The sequence below is a fragment of the Cryptomeria japonica genome, chromosome 5 (genome assembly GCF_030272615.1).
Source record: "Cryptomeria japonica chromosome 5, Sugi_1.0, whole genome shotgun sequence".
Taxonomy (NCBI): domain Eukaryota; kingdom Viridiplantae; phylum Streptophyta; class Pinopsida; order Cupressales; family Cupressaceae; genus Cryptomeria; species Cryptomeria japonica.
This window is the reverse complement of record NC_081409.1, coordinates 871,837,305-871,854,356: the sequence shown is the minus strand read 5'-3', so window position 1 is coordinate 871,854,356 and position 17,052 is coordinate 871,837,305.

Sequence of the window (17,052 nt, the reverse complement as noted above, 5' to 3'; positions counted from 1 at the left end):
GATGCAACAAGATCTATGATGATGGAAGACAAATTGCCTCATATCTATTGGAGAGAAGTAGTGAGTACAACAGTCTACACATTTAACGAAGTTCACATCAAAGGTGAAACTGATAAGACCCCTTATGAACTATGGTTTGGACATACACCTACTATTAAGTATTTTAGAATTTTTGGAAGGAAATGTTATATCAAAAGAGATGATTCAATTGGAAAGTTTGATCCTAGATGTGATGAAGGGATATTTCTTGGTTAGTCAATTCAAAGCAAAGCATATAGATGTTATAACAAAAGTTTGCAGAAAATTATGGAGAGTGTTAATATGAAAGTAGATGAGAATTACATAAATCATTCTATATCATATGACAGGGAACCAACAGTGGAAATGATCATAACCGAACCGAAAATGCCTCAACTGGTACAGGAAGCTGAGACAGTTACACCGGCACAATCAGAAAATTCAACTGTGACTGATGATCAGAATAGTGAACCTGAAGTTCAGAAGACAACAAGGTATGTAAGATTAAATCATTCTGAATATCAAATCATTGGAGATAGAAAAAAGGGAGTTATGACTAGAAGGAGACTGGCTAATGAAGAGGTATGTCTTATTTCTCAAGTTGAACCGACAACTATTATTGAAGCTTGTAAGGATAAACATTGGTTAAAGGCTATGGAAGATGAATTAGATCAGATAGAGAAGAATGAAACTTGGACTTTAGTTCCCCAACCTAAAAATAAGAATGTTATTGGAACTAAATGGGGTTTTAAGAATAAACTAAATGAGGATGGTCAAGTTGTAAGAAACAAGGCTAGATTGGTTTGTAAAGGATATTCTTAAATGGAAGGAACTGATTATGGTGAGACATTTGCACCTATAGCTAAAATTGAAGCTGTTAGACTATTTCTTGCCTATGTAGTTTATAAGAACTATAAGGTTTATCAAATGGATGTTAAATGTACATTTTTGAATGGTGAACTTGAGGAAGAAGTATACATTGGGAAACCTGATGGATTTTCACTGATAGATGATAAAGATATGGTTTGCAGAGTGAAGAAAGCTTTATATGATTTGAAACAAGCTCTTAGAGCTTGGTATGCAAGGTTGGATAAATATCTTTTGAAGCTTGGTTTTACTAAAGGCAGTGCTGACAATAATTTGTATTACAAAATTACTCATGATGATATTTTGATTATTGAAGTATTTGTTGATGATATCATTTTAGGAGGAGAAGATAAATTGTGCATGGAATTTGCTAACAATATGATGAATGAATTTGAAATGTCTATGATTGGTGAGATGAAATTTTTCTTAGGTTTGGAGATTTCTTAAATTGACAAAAGACATTTTTATCTATCAAACCAAGTATCTGAGGGAATTGTTGAATAAGTTTGGTATGGATAATTTCAAACCGGTAAGTACTCCTATGGTGATAGGTGAGAAATTATCTATCAAGAATACTTATACATTGGTAAATCTGACAAGGTATAAGTCTATGATTGGTGGTCTATTATATCTAACTCAGACTAGACCAAATATTATGTATGCAATAAGTATTGTCTCAAGATATCAAAGTAATCCTAAAGAAAATCATGAATGTGTAGTAAAGAGGATATTCCAGTATTTGCAAGGAACAACAAAATATGGCTTATGGTATTATAAAAATGATGATTTCACTTTATGTGCATATACTAACTCATATTGGGGAGGAGATACTGATTACAGGAAGAGAAATTCTGGTGGAGCTTTCTTTCTTGGAAAGAAACTTGTTTCATGGATCATAAAAATATAGTCATGCATTTCTTTATCTACTGCAGAAGTTGAGTATGTTGTAATAACAACTAATTGGACTCAAGTCTTGTGGATGAAGCAAATGTTGAAGGATATCATGGTAAATTTTAGTGAACCAGTAGTTATCTACGGTGATAACTCTATAGCTATTGACATGTCTAAAAATCTAGTATTTGACTCTAAGACTAAGCATATATCACTAGAGTATAACTTTCTAAAGGACAAGGTAGAAGGAAAGGAAGTCAAACTGGTTTATGTGAACACTAAAGAATAGATTGTAGATATATTCACTAAACCATAGTCTAAGGAATCATTTGAGTATTTAAGAGATGGGTTAGGGTTTTTTCCCCTCCAACAGAGACTTGATTGATGGAGCTTTTCTTCATTCCGGCATGCATTATCAGAGGTATTACTCATTCTAGCACTAATGAGTGGTGCTACTACTCAAGGGGATTAATCAACTTTGTGATTCAGAGGATTACATTATTGCTTTGATATTTTTGTCAGATGTTTGGAAATGATGTCAAATGTGAATAATAAAAAAAAGGAGTTGTATACATCAAGGGGAGAGATTTATTTAGAACTGTATAGAGATATCATTCACACAGGGAGAGTTATTGATGTTTAGAAGATTGTTGGTTGTCTTCCATAGGTGGAGACTTGTTTGGCATTTCATGGTACTTAGATGTTTTTCACATCTAGTGTTGCCATCAATGTCAAAGGGGGAGATTGTTTGTATTATGGATGAATTGATTATGTGTTGCATTGATGTTTTGTCATTGATGTCAACACTAGCTATTTTGGATGGTTACCGACAGACAGGTTTTGGTTATGGGTAGAAGATATAGTGTTACCGGCATAAGAGATTATCTGTTGGACACTTCTGACATGTTTGGATCAATAAAGCATGTTTGATTTTATGTGTAACATGATCTTGGGACATGTTTTGGTCAATTGGTATTGACTTGTTAATCAGAAGCTATCATACATTCTTGTAAACCCTTACCAGCATTGGTTTAAGGTCTTACCATCAGAGCTTTCATTGAGGAATTGTGACAGGATGCATAAGTGGTGTTCGTGCAACTTCAAAATAGATTTCAGGATGCTGAAGATGTTCTTTGATTGTGCTTCAACTACTTGAAGACATTTCTTTGGAGTGGTGCCCCCAGAATAGGTCTGGTGCCTATCTAGGTTATGGACTAGTATTATGTTAACGTGTACTCTACACGTTACTGAGATGTTTCAGGATGATTTATGGATTTGTTATTGTTGTTTTGGTCTTAATCTGACATGGCATATCATTGTAATATGGATTGATGTAATGATCTTATTGTAATATCTTTTAGGTGGCCGACCTAATTGGATTAGGCCTTAGGGTTGGTATAAATGAATGTAAGATCTCATTGTAAGATCGGGTATCATTGTCATGAATTGTAATATCTTATGTGAAGGAATTTGGTTCGATCATTGAGGATCAAATTGGGATTAGGGAAGAGGTCAAAGGCCTCCAGTATTGAGCTTAACCGGGACTGTAATCAGGCATGGTAGATGGTATCTTTGGCAGTTCACTCTATAAGATTATTGTCCAAATATCTTGAGGTGATTTTAACCTCTTTGTAGTCAGTGAGACTCTTTTGTAATGAGCAGTAAGCTCTAGGCAGTGTGCCTTCCTGCATGTACAGACCCCTCATTGTAACACGTACTTTTTGTAGAAGTATCACCTGACTGTGGGTAGGCTTCCCACCGTGGTTTTTCCCTTTCTAGGTTTTCCATGTACAAATCATGGTGTTATGTGGTATGATTGCATTATGTTGATTATATGTTTCATTGTTAAGTTTAATTGCTTATTGGTATCTATTTCTGCTTTACGGATACTTAATATGGTTAAAGGTTATTAAGTGGATTAATTGTTATAACCTATTAACAACTATTTCACCCCCCCTCTTAGTTGTTCACTAGTTATCCTAACAAATACCATATAAATTTCTATTAATAAAGTGTAACCTAATCATGCTATACATATAATTCTACATACATATACATATGATCCATCACTTTAACATAGATTAATTACATCCATTTATGAATACTCTAAACATCCCATTAAGTTCATTTTAAAGAACCAATACCAGATGTTCCTAAGCCCAACCAATCATTCTCTTAAACATCAAATAAACATTTCAATACCAATTACCATATTAATAACCATAGAATTATGAACAAATTACATCATCTCAATCATAGCTATAAGTACATTTCCATAGATTCAATATCCATTAATGTCATTATTAAACATTCTTACTTGATACACTATTAGGATTCCCACAGATACTGAGAGGGGGGGGAGTGAATCAGTATCTAACTAGTATATTACATTTCTTAACTTAAAACATGCAAAACATAGTAATATTGTGTACCGGTAAGCGAAAAGCAATGCAATAAACAAAGATAAAAACAACCACATGAAAAACACACCATAACACAAGGATTTAACGAGGAAACCCAGTGTGGGAAAAACCTCGGTGGGATTTGTGACCCACAATATTCACTTACTGGCCAATAAGAGAATATTACTGCTACAAGAGGGGCTTGCACATGCAGGAAGGCCAACTACCTAGAGCCCACTACTCAAATACAAAATAGGAAGTCTCACTGACTTACAAAATGGATTATATAAATCCAATGTCTTGTACTATTTCAAAATAGCATCTATAATGCTAGATCTAGTACCGGTTTCTACTCTACTTCTAACATAAACCCTTAACCTATAATTCGTATAATAGGTCTGCCTTATTTTGCCTAATTGCATTCCTCTTCCTTACTTCTTTCAAATGTTCTACAATGATCTCTCTTATATAAGAGTCATTTTACAACTTGCCAAGTCATCTTACAATGATTTTATAAATAATAAACAAAATATATTACAACAAAAATCCTATCAGCCTCTGTGCCGGTATGCTACCTTCCACTACCGGTGTCGGTGATCTGAGTGCCAGTGTAGAGTCTGATCTTGCTAGTTTCGGTGACCTGAGTTTCGGTGTAGAGTCTGATCTTGCTAGTGCCAGTGGAATGCCTTGCTGGTGTCATAGGATTGTAAGGTTGCCATCAATGAAAAAACTTTCAATCACCTACAATATCTCATTGGAGTGTGCATATGCCAACAATCCCCCCCTTTGGCATTGATGGCAACACTCATGAGAAAATTTTAAAAGTGTATCCAAAACTTGTAATCCAAAAATGTGTACCAAAAATATATGAGCTCCCCCTGAGTAGATAAGTCTTTTGCAGATTATTTTCTCATACTACTACTCCCCCTTTGGCATCAATGACAAAGGTTGTCAAGGTGTCAATAGAGTTGTAATTTTTTTTCTATCTCAACCTTGTAACTAGGTGGTTACAATTTGAAAAAGATCCACCAAAACCAAATTTATGCTTTCCATAAACTTCTTACTATCTTTTATTCCTACCTCTGTTCTTTGAATTATACCGGTGAGGTGTTGTATATGCTATGCTAGTGTTTTTTGTCCTTGTACTAATGCCTTAGATTTTTTCTTTCTCAAGGATGCTAGATAGTCCAGTCTTGGACTTAGTCTTAGTCTCAGATTTTTAGCCTTGTTTATTATTCTTTCCTTTTCTCTCTCTAGCTTCAGTAATTCTTCTCAAAACTAGTTATCTTTTGCTCAAAAACTGATAATGTATCAGGTGAATTAACAAAATTGTCTGCAAGTTTATTTATTTCTTCTTGTATCTTGCTCATTTTCTTATCTATGTCCACTATTAAGAAGTTTGTCTTGCAAGTATCTTTGTACAGAGTTTTAAATTCCTTCAATATGTTACATAGTTCCGGTAGAAGTGTGTCAAATTCCCTAGTACACTTCTTTATTTGATTCTCAAAGAATTTTTGTTTTTCAATTTCCAACCTGTCTTTGAATGTTTGTTCCTTTATTTGTTCAACTATTACTATGTTGTCAATAATATACTTTGACAAAGTGTCAAGTTGACTCAAGGAATCCTTATTATCTATGTTGCATTTTGGAGCTATCATCTTCAAAATTGGGATTGTGTCATCTATAGCTTTATAAGCTTGTGAACTACAATCAGTTATTTTTTTCAAAGAATCTAAAAGAACTTCAGTTACATTGGTTGATTTATAACCTGTTGAGGAGGAACCAATTAGAATTTCACCGGTGGAGGAAGTAACCATGCTTGTAGTGACCTCTGGTAGGTCCGTCTATGTTTCCATTTCCTTAAGCAAGGGTTTATGTTTCTCTCTTGTTGCCGGTGGCACTATTTCCACATGAACCTGTTCCTATTCCGGAGTGTGTTGCTCTGCTTGTTTCTCTATCTATGTCTATGTATGTTTCCCTATGCTATCATCTATTGGTTTACCTTCAGTGTTAACAGTGTTGTCAGCTACCGATGGCTCACTAGCCATGTCAGTTTTACTAGTTGTGTCCTTGTCTATCACAATGTTGACCTTTTGAATATCAACATCCACTGTGTATAGTACCTCAGGATTAGGATTAGTATCCTCTTGTGATACATCCATACTTTCATCTGTAGGTTGGTCTTCTATTGTTGTTACCAGTGGAGTAATCAGAGGTAGTGGGGATAAGTTATCTTTTATTTTGATACTAGGATGTCCACCAACCTTTCCTTTACCCTTATCTTTGTCTTTCTGATAGACTTTGATAGGCTTGGGGTTCCTGTATTCTTCCTGCTTTTCCTTCTCCACAAGGAATATATCCCATCCATTTTCTGTTTCTTCTGTTACCTCATTTACTCTTCCTTCCATTAGTGCAATATGCCAGTGTACAATAGAGAATATTGACCGATTTTCCTTTGCAATTAGATCATCTATTTCTTTTGGAGAGTTGACTGGGTAGACAACAAGTAATTTTTCAATTTTGATTTTCTTGTCAAGTTCTACAACAGATTGTCTTCTTGCTTCCAGTCTCTTGAATAATTCATCTGGTAACTCATCTACAACCTGCATTAAAAACTTCTTATAGATATTCAGGTGTAAAATGACACTATTTTCAACTTGCTCTTTCTCATCTGCTGATAGTGTATCATACAATTTTTCTACATTCTTGAGATTTCCTTCTTCTGTGATTTCATCCAACAGTTTGTCAATTGGAGAAATTTTCTATTGAGTCCTTTTATTCTTAGGTGTTAGCTTTTTCTTTGGGGTTGTCTTCTTTACCGGAGACCTCACTACCTATTGTTTTTGTCTAGTTCTTCTAGGTGAGGGTGTGGATACCAGTGAAGGTTGTCTTTTCCTTACAACTCTTTTAAATTCAGTTGGCTTGTCACTCTCTGAAGGAGTTTCTACCGGTGACAGGTGAGTTTCCAGTTGTTCTTGTTGAAATGTGGTGACTGATCAGCAAAGTATTGTACACTCAGCATGTATCCTCACCGGGCGGCAGCCCCCGAGAATTTTTTTTTTTCCATTTTTCGTTGATGAAAACCAACATTGTAATAAAACCCTAAAAAGGCCGACTTTGTTTGTTGCCCTAAAAATGCATGTTATAAGCAGCTGGGATGCTTAAGGCATTGTAAGGTTGATGTACTATTTTTGCTGGATAATAAGAAATATTGGACGGCTGTGTATGGTGGACGTAACCCATTCTGGGTGAACCACATTAAATCTTTGTGTTATTTGTGTCTTGTTTTTCTTTTGCATTTAAATCTGCATATAATTGTTAGTTCATATTTGCTTCGGATCTGCTTGAAACCCTAACAATTGGTATCAGAGCTAGGTTTTCTGTAAATTGGCAGAACTTTCAGATTTGAGTGGGAGCAATGGAGGATTCCAAATTCAAGGTTGAAAAGTTTAATGGCCAGAATTATCAGTTATGGAAAATGCAGATGCAGGATTACCTGTATCAAAAGGATTTGTGGTGGCCATTGGAAGGAAAGGCAAAGAAACCGACCACAATATTAGATGAAGAGTGGGACATTTTAGATAGAAAGGCACTGGGATCCATTCGATTGTGCCTTGCATCATCTGTAGCATTCAATATAACAGAAGCAAAAACGACTGTAGATTTGATGGCAACATTGGCTAAGTTGTATGAGAAACCCTTGGCTTTGAATAAGGTATTTCTTATGAAGCGTTTGTTTAATTTGAAAATGAGTGAGGGAGGATCTGTAGCAAAGCACTTAAATGAATTTAATACAATTACCAGTCAATTGTCTTTGGTAAAAATTACCTTTGCAGAAGAGGTTAGGGCTCTCTTGATTTTATGTTCTTTGCCAGAAAGCTGGAATAGCTTGGTTATGGTTGTAAGTAACTCTGTCTCTGGTAAAAATACTTTGGTATTTGATGATATTGTTGGTGTTATCCTAAGCGAGGAAATGTGAAGGAAAAGCACAGGTGAGACTTCAACATCATCGGGTAGCGTTTTGAATGTGGAGAATAGAGGAAGATCAAAGGAAAGAGGAAAAGGCCCTGGGAATGAGAAGTCACGAGGGAAGTCAAAGAAAGGACACTCTCAATCTAGAGGAAAGAAAGATTGCTGGTACTGCGGAAAGCCTGGTCATCTAAAGAAAGACTGTTGGTCTCAGAAAAACAAAGAAGGAGACAAAAATGAAAATGACAGTAAGGAAGCTAATATTGCAAGTAATACTTTACAAGATGCTTTAATCTTATGTTTGGACAATGTTAATGATTCCTGGGTAATAGATTCTAGGGCTTCATTTCATGCTACACTCCATAGAAAATATTTTTTAGATTATGTTCAAGGTGATTTTGGACAGGTATATTTGGGTGATGATGAACCCTGTCAAATTGTTGGAAAAGGAAAGATAAAAATCAAGTTGCAGAATGGTAATGACTAGTTTCTGCAGGAGGTAAGACATGTTCCTAATTTAAGAAGAAATTTAATTTCTGCAGGGCAACTAGGTAGTGAAGGTTGCATATTTACCTTCTCAGACAGTATGTGGAAGGTCACTAAAGGATCATTAGTAGTAGCTAAAGGTGCGAAGGTAGGCACATTATATCTATGTACTGGTAACACTTACTCTACCTTAGCTGCTACAGATAAAGTTACTGCAGGGACAACAACAATAAATGTTGCAAGAACCAATTCGATAATGTGGCACCATAGGCTTGGGCACATGAGTGAGAAAGGGATGAAAATCCTTCACTCTAAAAATCTATTGCCAGGACTAAAGAAGATTGATTTAGAGTTCTGTGAAAACTGTGTTTATGGTAAACAGAAAAGAGTCAGATTTCTCAAGGTTGGGAAAGAAAAGAAGAGTGAGAAGTTAGAGCTTGTACATTCAGATGTATGGGGACCGGCTCAGGTATCATCTCTTGGTGGCTCTTGTTATTATGTTATTTTTATTGATGACTCAACCAGAAAAACATGGGTATATTTCCTAAAACAAAAATCAGATGTTTTTGAAACTTTTAAGAAATGGAAAGCTTTGGTTGAGAATGAGACAGGAAAAAAGTTGAAGTGTCTCAGATCAGATAATGGAGGTGAGTATTGCAGTAAAGCATTTGAAGATTACTGTTCCTTAAATGGGATTCGAAAGCAGAAGACAGTTCTAGGAACTCCACAAGAAAATGGTGTGTCAAAGAGAATGAATAGGACCATCATGGAACGTGCGAGGAGCATGAGATTGCATGCTGGATTGCCCTTACATTTTTGGGTAGATGTTGTACATACTACTGTCTATTTGATAAATAGAGGACCTTCAACCCCTTTGGATGGTGGTATTCCAAAGGAGGCATGGACTGGTAAAAAGGTAAATTATTCTTTTCTAAAAACTTTTGGTTGCGAAGCTTTTGTCCATGTTGATAAAGAAAACAGAACCAAGCTTGATGCTAAATCTCAGAAATGTACCTTCATTGGATATGGGATAGATGAATATGGCTATCGGTTATGGGATTTTGAAAATAAGAAAATAATTAGAAGTAGAGATGTTATATTCAATGAGAAGGTTATGCATAAAGAACAGATGCAGGAAAAGAAGCATGAACAGGACAAACAAGAATATGTGGTTTTGGATGAGATTCCTGAAAATGAAATGCCATAGGTACCTGATGCTCAGCAACAACAAATTGTTCCACAAACTCCTGCAAGTGTTAGACGTTCTACGAGGACAAGTAGACCCCCTGAAATATTTTCTCCTTCTTTGTATTCTATTTTATTAACGAATTCTGGTGAACCAGAAGAATATGAAGAAGCAATGCAGGTGGATGCCAAACAACAGTGGCAACTAGGCATGAAAGAGGAGATGGACTCCTTGATGAAAAATAAGACTTGGGACTTAGTCCCTTTACCTGCAGAAAAAAGAGCCTTGCCTAACAAATGGGTTTATCGGCTGAAGGAGGAGGAAGGAGGTCAGAAAAGATATAAGGCCAGACTTGTGGTAAAAGGTTTTGCACAGAAAAAAGGTATAGATTATGATGAAATATTTTCTCCAGTTGTAAAAATGACTTCAATTAGAACTATACTTAGTCTTGTGGCTGCAAATGATTTACATCTTGAACAATTAGATGTCAAAACAGCTTTTCTCCATGGAGATTTGGAGGAGGAAATTTACATGTTGCAACCACAGGGATATGAGGTCAAAGGTAAGGCGAACTTGGTGTGCAGGTTGAAGAAAAGTCTGTATGGCCTAAAGTAAGCACCCCGACAATGGTATTTAAAATTTGATAGTTTCATGGCTGAACACGGTTATCATAGATGTCATTCTGATCATTGTGTATATTTTAAGAGATTTGATAATGGCAGTTATATTATCCTATTGCTTTATGTTGATGACATGAGTGTTGCTGGGTCTAACATGCAACATATAAATGATCTTAAACAGAAATTAGCCAGGTCATTTGCTATGAAGGATTTGGGTGCAGCCAAGCAAATTATCGATATGAGGATTACATGGGACAAAAAAATAGAACCTTGAATTTGTCCAAAAGTGAGTATATAAAGAAGGTGTTGAAAAGATTTAACATGCAGGATGCAAAAGCAGTTAGTACACCTTTGGCTAGTCATTTCAAATTGACTAAGGAGATGTGCCCAAAGGCACAGGAAGAGGTTAATAAAATGTCTAACATCCTATATTCATCAGTTGTTGGTAGTCTGATGTATGCAATGGTATGCACAAGGCCAAATATTGCACATGTAGTAGGAGTTGTGAGCAGGTTTATGAGTAATTCGAGTATGGAACATTGGAATGCTGTGAAATGGATTCTTCGGTATTTGAAAGGAACTACTACGAAGGCATTATGTTTCAAAGGATCCAATGCTGCTCTAAGTGGATTTGTTGACTCTGATCTGGCAGGTGATATTGATTCACGGAGGAGTACTATAGGGTATGTTTTTACTATAGGGGGAACTGTAGTCAGTTGGGTTTCTAGGCTGCAAAAGGTTGTTGCACTTCCAACCACTGAAGCTGAGTATGTTGCTACTATAGAAGCCAGCAAGGAGATGATTTGGTTACAATGTTTTCTGGAGGAATTGGGTCAGATACAGGAGGATCACCCATTATATACTGATAGCCAGAGTGTCATTCATCTTGCGAAGAACTCTGTTTTTCATTCAAGAACAAAGCACATTCAGCTCAGGTACCACTTCATTCGGACTGTTTTGGAGGAGGGTCAGTTACGGCTTGAGAAGATTCACACAAGTGAGAATCCTACCGATATGTTCACAAAGGTAGTTCCACAGGAGAAGCTGATTTCTTCATCAGTTTCTGTTGGTCTTCTTGATTGATAATTGTGGAATTTATACCAGTCGAGTCCTAGTGTTTTATCCAGTGGATGTTGCATGTACAGTGGTATCATGTAGTATCAGTCTCCAAGTGGGAGATTATTGAAATGTGGTGACTGATTAGCAAAGTACTATACACTCAGCATGTATCCTTGTCGGGCGGCAGCCCCCGAGAAGAGTGGGGGTTCAGGGGCGGCAGCCCCCGAGAAATTTTTTTTTGCCATTTTTTGTTGATGAAAACCGACATTGTAATAAAACCCTAAAAAAGTTGACTTTGTTTGTTGCCCTAAAAATGCAAGTTATAAGCAGCTGGGATGCTTAAGGCATTGTAAGGTTGATGTACTATTTTTGCTAGATAATAAGAAAGATTGGACGGCTATGTATGGTGGACGTAACCCATTCTGGGTGAACCACGTTAAATCTCTGTGTTATCTATGTCTTGTTTTTCTTTTGTATTTAAATCTGCATATAATAGTTCATATTTCCCATAACCTATGTCAGTTTGTGTTCTGCATTGACTAGATAGGTGTCCAAATCTTCCACAAACATAACATCTCACATTCATTCTGCAATTCTCAAAGTTATGACCAACTTTGTTGCATTTTGAGCATTAACCGATGGGGGTGTTGATATTCTAATAATTTCTAGATCTACATTGATTTTCTCTATTACCATACTTGTTATAGTTAAAGCACTTTCTATTAAATTTATAAGCAGTAGGTTGTCTTACCAGTTTGCTATGATCCTATGTGTTTGCAGTATCAGAGCTTTCACCAACTTCAAAGCCAATTCCACAAGTATCACCTTTAGGTTTTTGATTCTTCAACAAGCTACCAAGTTCTTCTGAGCTTTTCTTGAATTTCTCTTTATGTTGATTTGTAGTATCTAGTTCTCTTTCTAAGACTTCTTTCTATCTCATCAGTTCATTTGAGTCATTCTGAGTGTGCATCAGATCTGTCTTCAACAAATCATTTTCATAATTGAGTCTTGTGTTTTCATTTGGAGCATCACTTAGTCTTCTAGTCAAATCTTCTTCATTCTTCTTTCTATCTTCAATTTATTTACAAAATCTCATAGTCATATCTTTCATCTCATTCTTTGTTGTCATGTTCTCTCGTTTCATCTTGTTTATCATATCATTAAGAGTTTCTTTTTCATCATTCTCAGTTTGCATCTTTTCACAAATTTATCTTCTCTTGTTTCTTGAAATAGTAAGATTTTCTTGAAGTTCTTGAATTATATCATAAGCAACCTTTAGATCGTCTTCAAGTTTGATATTTTTCAATTTTTCTGCATCATAGTCTGAGAGAGCTCCTTCGAGTTGCTTCATCAAATTTTCCATCTCTACCGGTGTCAAGATCTTCCCCAAGCTGTTAGGATTTTGAAAATAGAGGACAAGGCTCTGATACCAATTGTTAGGATTCCCACAGATACTGAGAGAGGGGCTGAATTAGTATCTAATCAGTATATTAAATTTCTTAACTTAAAACATGCAGAACATATTAATACTGTGTACTAGTAAGCATAAAGCAATCTAATAAACAGAGATAAAAACAACCACATGAAAAACACACCATAACACAAGGATTTAATGAGGAAAATTGGTTTGGGAAAAACCTCGGTGGGATTTGTGACCCACAATATTCACTTACTGGCCAATAAGAGAATATTACTGCTACAAGAGGGGCCTGCACATGTAGGAAGGCCAACTGCCTAGAGCTCACTGCTCAAATACAAAATAGGAAGTCTCACTGACTTACAAAATGGATTATATAAATTCAATGTCTTGTACTACTTCAAAATAGCATCTATAATGCCAGATCCAGTACCGGTTTCTACTCGGCTTCTAACATAAACCCTTAACCTATAATTCACATAATAGGTCTACCTTATTTTGCCTAATTACATTCCTCTTCCTTACTTCTTTCAAATGTTCTACAATGATCTCTCTTATATAAGAGTCATTTTACAACTTGCCAAGTCGGCTTACAATGATTTTATAAATAATAAACAAAATATATTACAACAAAAATCCTGTCGGCCTCTATGTTGGTATGCTACCTTCCACTACCGGTGCCGATGATCTGAGTGCCAGTGTAGAGTCTGATCTTGCTAGTGCTAGTGACTTGAGTACCAATGTAGAGTCTAATCTTGCTAGTGCTAATGGAATGCCTTGCCGGTGTCATAAGATTGTAAGGTTGCCATCAATGACAAAATGTTCAATCACCTACAATGTCTCATTGGAGTGTGCATATGCCAACATACACATCATACATTATTTTCCCTACTAACATCTACTAGATACTTGAGTACAATGCCTTTTACAATAATGAGCATAGCTCTCAAATACAGTTACATATATATGTCTAATGAATCATGATCAATAAGATACTACAAATATCCATCCACGAGCTAAAGAGATAAGAGATCCACATCCATAGAAAGCATGCAAGAAAAGAATCCACTGAAGAACATCACAATAGAAGAAAGGAACCAACCACCCAAACATGTGGAACCAAAGAAACCACCCCCCATGCTAGGAGATGAAACGAGATCCAACACACACTCTAGATCTAAGCTGACACCGATCAACCAAAGAGGAAACACTCTAACTCAACCAAGGAAAAGATATCAAACAATCAAGAAACCTCCAGAGGTGACTCATCAACAATGCATAAGGAACTAGGAACAACATATAGGGAAAGATAGTCACCACATGCTATTAGAGGGACATCCTACAACCTAGCCCAAAATCCATGATAAACATGTAGAACCATCTCAACCTTTGAGTAGATCAAGGGATTTTGGTTTACACGGTTACGAGATCTTCCAACTCACTCTATTTTTTCAATCCATGAGATGGGCACCGCCAAACACATTAATTATCTTGTTTACATGAATTACTCTACCCAACCCACCTAGTATTAATTACTATGTTATCGCTTATCAATTTTAATGTAAAATCTTCAATGAGCTATCCAGACAGTCTAGACCTTGACTCTCTTACTCAAGAATCCTAGTAGTCTATTCCTCGTGATGTTGACAGACTCATGGAAGCCCACTCCCCCTACTCAAGCAAGAAATATCACAAAACAAAATCCGGCTAACCAAGATAGAACATCATAAATGCACAAGATCCAATATTGTATACCACATAGGTCACATATACCACACAACATCATAGAGTAAGAATCAATCAATATAGCAAGGCATCACTCCTCTTGTAACAATACAAGTGATCAAATAATGCATCAAAATCTTACTCCGAACATCCAAGAGTTTTTAGGAAACACAACATAGCCTCTGGATAGACCCCTAGGAATGACTAATAGTCTGAAAATCCAAACTAAGCTTAGAAAATATTGAAAAAGACTCAAAACATAGGAAAATACAAGATCAATGCATTTACCTCATTGTTTAGTGTTTATACAAGCTTCTGCAACACTTTTGACATACATAACAACACATATGATAAATAAGAAAGAGAATATGCATAACAAGACAACGCACATGCATAATGGTTTAGCACATACTTACAATTTCAATGCATTCACATCCCTCAGCAGCACAAATATGTCACAGGGTAGCACATATGATAGGGAAAACAATGCAAATGATCAATGGTTTAGCACAAATGTAGTTTTAGTGCAAATACCCAGATAAATGGATGGAAATAATATTCTTATGGGAGTAAAATAAAATCATAGAATCAACTTAAGGGTTCAAAAACCATAGGACAAGGAATGCAGATATAGAACTAAGCTAAATGATAAGGTTTTAAAGCTCAAAAGTAAGAGTATAAAAGAATAAGTTTTTAATGAATACTCTCAGCAATACTCGACAAGAACATCTCTAGAAAAATATACAAGGCACAAACCTCTCAAATCTCAATGAGGAAAAATTCATACAACACCAAATCCTCCACTCCCATACAAAAGAAACACATAGGAAACCAGGGAAACCTAGATCACAGAAAACATAGGCAGACAAATATGACAAGGAAAATAATCGTAGACAATTTATTTTTGCCCCTAGACTATAGTTAAACTATATAATAATTTCATAAATAAATTATGGAACTATACAAACTATATAAAATATTTTCCCAAAACTCCTGAGAAAGCACGACGTAGACAATCTTTTCAAACTTAAAATGCTGAAGTAAGATCCTCTAACCTGATAATAAGAAAAAATGATAAATTGATGAAGAAAAGTCCACAAGCCAAGCAATCAAAATCCCTTCAAGATCCAAAATCCAACTCCAGCAAAACTACATTCAAAGAGCCAACCCATCCCCATGAAATCACAACAAAACCAATAAATAGAAAACTAGGCCAAAACCATAGAATATGTCAGCCAATCAAAATAATAGAAACAATAATATTTCTTGCCAACCCATAACAAAATACAAGGTAAAAATAATAAGATATTATTTGATTAACTTACCCAATAATTAAAGAGTATGAGAATTCTGTGAATGGAGGGAATAGCGCAGTTGGACGGAAATTTGAATTCTGCGAATGGAGGGAATAGCATAGCTGGAGGGAAATTTGAATTTTGCGAATGGAGGGAACATCGCGGCTAGTTCTTCTAGTTCTACTGCCTCTACAACTCAAGGACAACTTATCTCTTTTGGATCTATGGTGGATGATGAGGATGGTCGAAAGGATGGGGACACACGACATCAAGACCCTCCTCTTGTCCTTAAAAATAGTGAAGATTCTTCAAAGTTGGGTCCCGAGATCTTGAACGCTGATTTGGAAAAGATGGCTGAGGTGAAGGTTCTCAAACCATGGAATATTTTATTTGCAAACAAACCCACTGGTAAATCATCTTTTCCCTCTGTGGAAGATATTTCTGATAGAAAAATAGGCAGACTAGCTATTGCAGTACCAGATGTGGTTATAGACCATAGTATTTCTCTAATGACTTTTTCTCCAGTGGGAAAATTTGTTGGACCAAGACCTAATATTGAAGTTGTCAAGTCTTTTGTTAAGAGAAAATGGAGGTTGAAAGGACAGGTTGATGTTTCAGCCCTATCAAGGGGTTTCTTTATCTTTTCCTTCTCTTGTGGGGAAGATTTGGAAATAGCTCTAAGTGGAGGACCCTTGATGTTTGGGAAATCTTCTTTATCCTTAAGAAAATGGTCTCCAAATATGGAGCTCAATCACTCCTTTTTTGAATCTTCCCCAGTCTAGGTGCAGTTGCCTAGTTTGCTGCTTGAATTCTAGTTGGAGGATGTTTTCTTAGGCATTGCTAACTCCTTCGGGGAGCTTGTGGCTATAGATTCTATGACAGCAACATGCAAGAGGTTGGTGTATGGGAGGATATGTGTTAATATTTCATAAAATGTGGACCTTCCTAGCTCTATTGAAATAAATTCCAAACTAGGGAAGTGGGAACAAGCTATAGAGTTTGATTCCCTCCCCTTTGTGTGTTTCTCTTGTAAGAAAGCTGGACATTGGGAAAAGGCTTGCCCAAGTAACCCCAAGAATGCTCAGAAGCATAACAATCATGTTAAACATATCTAGAA